Here is a 6636-nt window from a genome sequence, read left to right as displayed (position 1 = left end):
CTGGCTGATAACCAGTGGCAGAGCTATTTTGCCTGTTGACCAAAGAGACAAAATGTTTGGCTTGTAGTGGGTCTTAACATGTAATATACAAATCAATAAGCCTTGAGCATCCATATGTCCTGTCTCAGACTTCTGATTTTTCCAATCTTTTTATCCAGAGCTCTGACCAGAGAGCCCAAGCATTGGTCACTGCCCAGGCATCAATAGGTGTTATCATCTTGAGTTGCTGCTTTTGCCACCAAATTTGATTCTTGGTGGAACATTTAGATTTGTCAGGTACTTTCCCCTACATGGCCTGAGGGATATCTTTATGGCTGCCACAGCCAGAGTACAGCCAAGATACTTTAAACATTGTCTTCATCTAGCACTTGAGAGAGAAAGGGATCTTTTTCCTGATACCAACAGTTTCAGTGATGGCAGAGGCTTTTAAATGCCTAGAGAGCCCAGGCTTGTGGCTCAGGAAGATACCTGCTGTTGGTGTCTGAGCCCTTTGGATAAATACTGGGATGTAATTTGATAATGAAGATACTCTTGAAGTAAAATTGTGAGTCTTAGTGGCAAAGTTGAAGGAAACAAGCTGCCCCTTGGGCATTGCAGGATGTGGTCAGTAATGCCAAGGCCTGCTGGTAGACCCCATGCTGAGGATCAGGTAATGAGGCAGAGCGACAGCTGTCATTTTTCAGTGGATGGGGTGGTGGCAGGAAACCTGTAGAGTGGTACACCCTTAATTGAAGACCTGCTGGATAAAAGTGTGGTGACAGGAACCTTATTCTTTGCTTTCAGGATGGGATAGAAATCTACAGCAACAAGTTATATCGAAGGTCTGATAGCCTTTTGCAGTGCTTGGAATTAAGTTCCTAATAGGTCAACATTCCAAGGTTAAGTGCTCATGAGAGGTGTGCACGCGGAGGAGATAGCATGCCTGCCTCCCTAGCCTCTGGGTCAGTTGCTGATCTGTGTCCAGAGTGGGGAACTGCTATGTCATTGGAAGAAAGAACCTAAATTGTTCTTTAGGTTCAATTGCACCAGACAACCTCCGTCATGCAGAATCACATCAGCTACAGTGGGCTGTAGGGCACCCACAGGGGAGCGTCCAGTGAGCTGCCTCTGGTGTTAGGTTCAAGAACAATGCACTCTACTATGAAAGCCTGCATTTTAAATGAACGAACTCTTTGAGAAAGTAGATCATGACACTTCAGTCTCTGAGGGAGATGACTTTTGATTGTAGTATGAGGTTTGAGTTCACAGGACATCGCTGTTAACTGATTCTGCAAGGCCTCCTCTGCCTTAGATGTGAGTGGTCCTGCACTTCCTACCTGTCAGTCAGTAAGAGGTGGGCTGGGCTGTGGGTTGGGGGAGAATGGGAGGGGTCCCACAGGAGAGCTCTAAGGGCAGACACGCTGAGACTGAGTTCATTGCTTTGGCCAGGAGAGGGCAGCACTCAATCACAGACCTGTGTTCCCCAAGAAACCTTCATCATCTGGAGCCTGGGCAACTTAGGGGACTTTTGGGGAGCAAGAACCAGTGGTGACTATGATGGTCTTAAAGGGGACACCTGAGGTGTACAGCCCTGGATAATTCCAACTTTGGTGAAGAATGGGTTAACATAAAAGGAAAACGGGTCTCCAAGCAGATGACACAAAGCAGAATGAGTAGGAAGTCCATGGTGACCAGAAAAAGGGGGTAAAGCAGGACAAAGTGCCAGAGAAAAGCCAGTGAACTTCTTGATATGTGAATGGTGTACACCTTGGAGTCGATTGCCACAGTAGTGGATTGCATGTATGTCAAGGTACCTATTCCAGAACCAAGGTAAGTTTCTTATGCTTAAACTCAACTGAAGGAATGAGTGTAAAGCTTCGGTGTCCACGCTTTCAACATCAGTGTGGCTTGCAGTGTGGAGCTTTCCTTGCAACAGTTTTCTTTGGCCTGTCGAACCTCACCCTGACCTCTTAACATGAGGATGAGTGACAAGGCACTCAAGCAACTTAAACAGTGAACACGAGACTTGTGCCTGGTAGAACAGATGACTGCCGCTCATTCAGGTCTGTAGTCCCTGCATGCAGCTGAACTTGCTGGCGTGCACCCACAGGGTTCTGTAAGTGCATTTTCTACTTTCATAGTGACCCTTGGATAGAAATGTTGATCCAACTGTTAGATGTGCAGCTGGTGACTTCAGATAGGAAGGATTATTACCATGGAAACTTCCGGTTTGTGATGAGAAAGGGACGTCAGGAGGTATTTGGTAGAATGGGCAGCACTGGAAGGTGCTGGGAGCCTGCAGGGAAAACTCTGTTTCTTCCAAACACTGAAATCAAAGAGACTGTCAACCCTGGAAGTGCCATGAGTTGTCATAAATTATGAAGCCAAGTATGTGGTAACTGTAATGAACGCCTCAGAAGGACCAGGATCTTAGAAATACCAATGTTGATCTGAGAAACCAGTGAAGGTGTTGGGGAGGCAGGACAGGGGTGAGAAGGTAGTAAGAAGTCAAGTAAGGCTGTGATCAGACAAAATCCTTTCGCCTCCCACAGGAGCACAGAAGGTTATACCTTTTTGAGCTGGGCTTTCCTAGGTGAGGATGTGTGACAGCCATTTGTTTCTGGTGGTCCTGGTCTAGTGTGGGGTAAGAGGTAAAAATCTTGGGCACATCTGGCTGTTGTGTACAAGCAAAATAGGTCCAGTAACTTCAGTGCTTGAACAACTGCAGGTGCGGCCCCTAAAAGACACAGGTGTCCAAGGTTGAGGATTACAGAGAAATGGGAAAAAGGAACTTGAAAAGATAGGGCATGGCCTCCATAGAGTTCATTATCTTTGTTACAGGAAAAAAAACATAGGTGAATAGGCAGCAGGGCTCTCCTTGCCTCCAAGTAAAACCTTTGCTGCTTCTGTGTCTTAACATGACGGCTCAAGGTTTGCAGGCTTGCCTTGGGGCTTTGTCCCAAAAACAAGTATTTCAAGACAGCCTTGTGGTATTGCTGCCTGTTTGCTTCTTCCCAGGCCCAATAGGGAAGATAGTGACGTGGAAGTTCCTAGGAGTTAAATCTTCAGAAATACCCTGAATTTTTAGTGTCTTGATTAACCACCTCTCTCCTCCTGTGAGGTTGCAGGGAGCATTTGGTGTGTGACTCCATGACTGCAGAGTGCTCGACGGCTCATCCATGAAGGTAGATAGGCCAGTTAATTTTCTCCTGTAAGCATCTCTAAGCTTTCTCTGGTATTCCACCAGGTATCGGTTTGTGATTCTGGTAGTTGTTCAGTTGAACTTGACAGCGTGGTAGAATATGGCAGACACGGGTGTGACAAAAGCAGTCACAGTAATGCATCTGGGTGATGTGTGGCTTTGGCATAAGGAAACCCTTTGGTTCCAGTTGCCTCTTGAAGTGACTTCCAAGCATTTGAATATTGAAGAATTTGGCCAAATAATCCTGGAGATAAGAATGGGGCAGACTCAAAATACCTCAAGTTAGTAGCTGTTACAAGTATATCTACAATTCTTGGCTATAAGATGTTCTTGAACCATCAGTGTCTGTCCAGGCCAGCAACTGAAGCTGAGAGGATACCAACAAGGGCATTGTGGCATCAGCTATAGCCAACTATCTGACACATAGCCTGAAACATCAAGTTGCAGGCAATTTGCGTGAATCTCTTAATTCCAGCAGCAGCTTTAAAGGCACCAAATCTATTTTCTGCTACTCTTACATGGGAGTAGTCCCGTGAATCCCAGTACGATGTGATCAGGATGCAAAAACCAGCACTGTAAAGCCCCTGCATGTGTGCGATGTCATCAGGTGGAACAGCAATGCAGCACTTGTCTGTTCCAATAGCCAGTGGGTAGCCAGCTAAGAGGTGTTCTTTCTGGCTTATTGAGTTGGTCTGGTACAGGGAAATGCTTCCAGAGCGATGGTACAATGCTACACACTATCATCATATATAGTCAATATCAAATGGAGCTGATGCACAGTCACTGTACAGGATGAGAAATGCCCTTAAATACCCTCCGCCCTCAGTGTCTAATGGCTGAGTGCATCTCTATGCTTTGCCCTTTCAGGGTATGATGGGTTTTCTTTGGAACCAGTCTAGATAGAAGAATGAAGGAAAAGACTGAGCCAAGGGCTCTCCTTCTGTGGTTTCCTGTATTTCTGCCTGAGGTATTACCGTCAACTGTTGTGGATTGTCCTGTCCCATATTTTGACTCTCAGGGACCCTTTGCTGTAACAGATGTTGGCAAGGCATAAAATGCAATCGTTGGCCGAGTGCAGTGGCTCACACCTGTAATCCCAGCACTTTGGAAGCCTGAGGTGGGTGGATCATGAGGTCAAGAGATTGAGAATATCCTGACCAACATGGTGAAACCCCATCTCTCCTAAAATTACAAAATTAACTGGGCTTGGTGGCACCTGACTGTAGTCCCAGCTGCTGAGGAAGCTGAGGCAGGAGAATTGCTTGAACCTGGGAAGGGAGGTGGAGGTTGCAGTGATCTAAGATCGTGCCACTGCACTCCAGGCTGGCCACAGAGCAAGACTCCATAAAAAAAAAACAAAAAAAACTATTGGTGCCTTTACCACTTAGATCGTCTGTCTCTTGTTGCCCTCCCATAATCTGGATATTTCTTCCAGATAAAGTATGGGGTCCTAGGCTAAGTCAACTTTGATTTGTGTTTGGGTGTAAAGCAGAGATTGGCATACTAGTCCGTTTTCACACTGCTGATGGTCATACCTGAGACGGGGTAATTTATAAAAGGTCTAATTGACTCCTGGTTCCACATGGCTGGGGAGGCCTTCAACCAATCATGGTGGAAGACAAAGGAAGAGTGAAGGGACATCTTACAGGCAGCTGGCAAAGAAAATGACAGCCAAGCAAAAGGGCTTTCCCCTGACGAAATCATCAGATCTCATGAGACTTCCACAAAAACAGTATGGGGGAAACCAGCCCCATGACTTGATTATCTCCCACTAGGTCCTTCCCTCAACATGTGAGAATTACAGGAGCTACAATTAAAGATGAAATTCGGGTGAGGACATTGCCCAACCCTATCAGGAACTAGGGACTGCAGAGCTGTATCAGAGGCAAATATCGAACCATGAAGGTTGACTGGAAGCATAAGGGCCTTGCTGGGTTCTAGGACCTTGAGCCAGGGTTACGGGGGAAAACTAGTGAATTCTTTGGTTGTGCTGGGTCCTATGAGAAGCAAGTGCCTACACAGGATTGGATATGGAGGAATTGATCAGAATAGACACCTGAGACAAGCGGCAGGAGAGCGTTTCATCTCACAAAGTACAGAGTGAGGTAGGTAGGTAGCCTCACTTGTGGTAAAGTGTGAAACGGGAGCTTTGGGTTGGCCAATGGTAAGTTTTAACTCAGCATTGCTTATATTAGGGTTCTCCAGAGGGACAGAAGTAATAGATATGTATATATGAAAGGGAGGTTATTATTGGCCGGGCACGGTGGCTCACACCTGTAATCCCAGCACTTTGGGAGGCAGAGGCGGGTGGTTCACGAGGTCAAGAGATCGAGACCATCCTGGCCAACATGGTGAAACCCCGTTTCCACTAAAAATACAAAAAAATTAGCTGTGCATGGTGGCGCATGCCTATAGTTCCAGCTACTTGGGAGGCTGAGGCAGGAGAATTGCTTGAACTCAGGAGGCAGAGTTTGCAGTGAGCTGAGGTTGCGCTACTGCACTCCAGCCTGGTGTCTAGTGATGGAGTGAGAATCTGTCTCAAAAAAGAAAAAAAGAAAGGGAGTTTATTAGGGAGAATTGACTCTCAGGATTTCAAGGTAAAGTCCCATGATAGGCTGTCCGCAAGTTGAACAAGGAAGTCAGTGGTGGATCGTTTTGAGTCCCAAAACCTCAAAAGTAGGGAAGTTGACAGTGCAGTCTTCAGAGGGCTTAAGCTAGGCTTGCTGCAGGGTGGACGCTGATGAGGGAGAACTCGGGAGAAGGTCTACATGGGTAGCCTTTTTCCCACAGTACTTGCAGCTGCTTTCTCATTTTAAACTGGGGATATATAAATATAGCCGTGGCAGAGAATTGGAAAGTTCTAGCTCAGTATATATTCTAAATTAGGCTTTTACATTTTGGAGTTCAATATCATATTAATGTTGTAAAAGACCAAATACATACTATTACATGCCTGTCTACACAGTACCACCAGCTCCATGCAAATAATGAGTTAGACAATAACAAATCCCACATTCCAAAGGGCAGAGCACCAACACAGAGTGTTCTTCCTGCTGTGCTGGCATGGAGTGGCCACCTTTCACCACCTGTTCCCCTGGATGCTTTTGTTGTTCTGTGCTGGCAGACCTAGGATCCAGGCAGGCTTCACAATGCAGCTAGCGTGGCTGATAGTTTTGGCAAATAACCTACTGGAATTAATCCAGCTCAGAATATGAGTTCAGGAAACTGGAACTAGAATTGTTCTTTGCACAAACCTCATTACCCCTCCCTGTGTCCACCTCCACAGACTCAGGTTGTGGTTGTGGGGAATCGAGACAGAAAAGAAAAGGGATGGGTTCGGATTCGGAAGCAGTTTGTCTTGGCTCAGAAGTGATATAATTGAAATAAAGCTGTTGAAAAGAAAAATTGGAGTGTTTTCACCACATCTCTTCTCTCCCTGCCTCCACCCCTAAGGA

The sequence above is a fragment of the Callithrix jacchus genome, chromosome 3, assembly GCF_049354715.1.
Source record: "Callithrix jacchus isolate 240 chromosome 3, calJac240_pri, whole genome shotgun sequence".
Taxonomy (NCBI): domain Eukaryota; kingdom Metazoa; phylum Chordata; class Mammalia; order Primates; family Cebidae; genus Callithrix; species Callithrix jacchus.
This window is presented reverse-complemented; position numbering follows the sequence as displayed.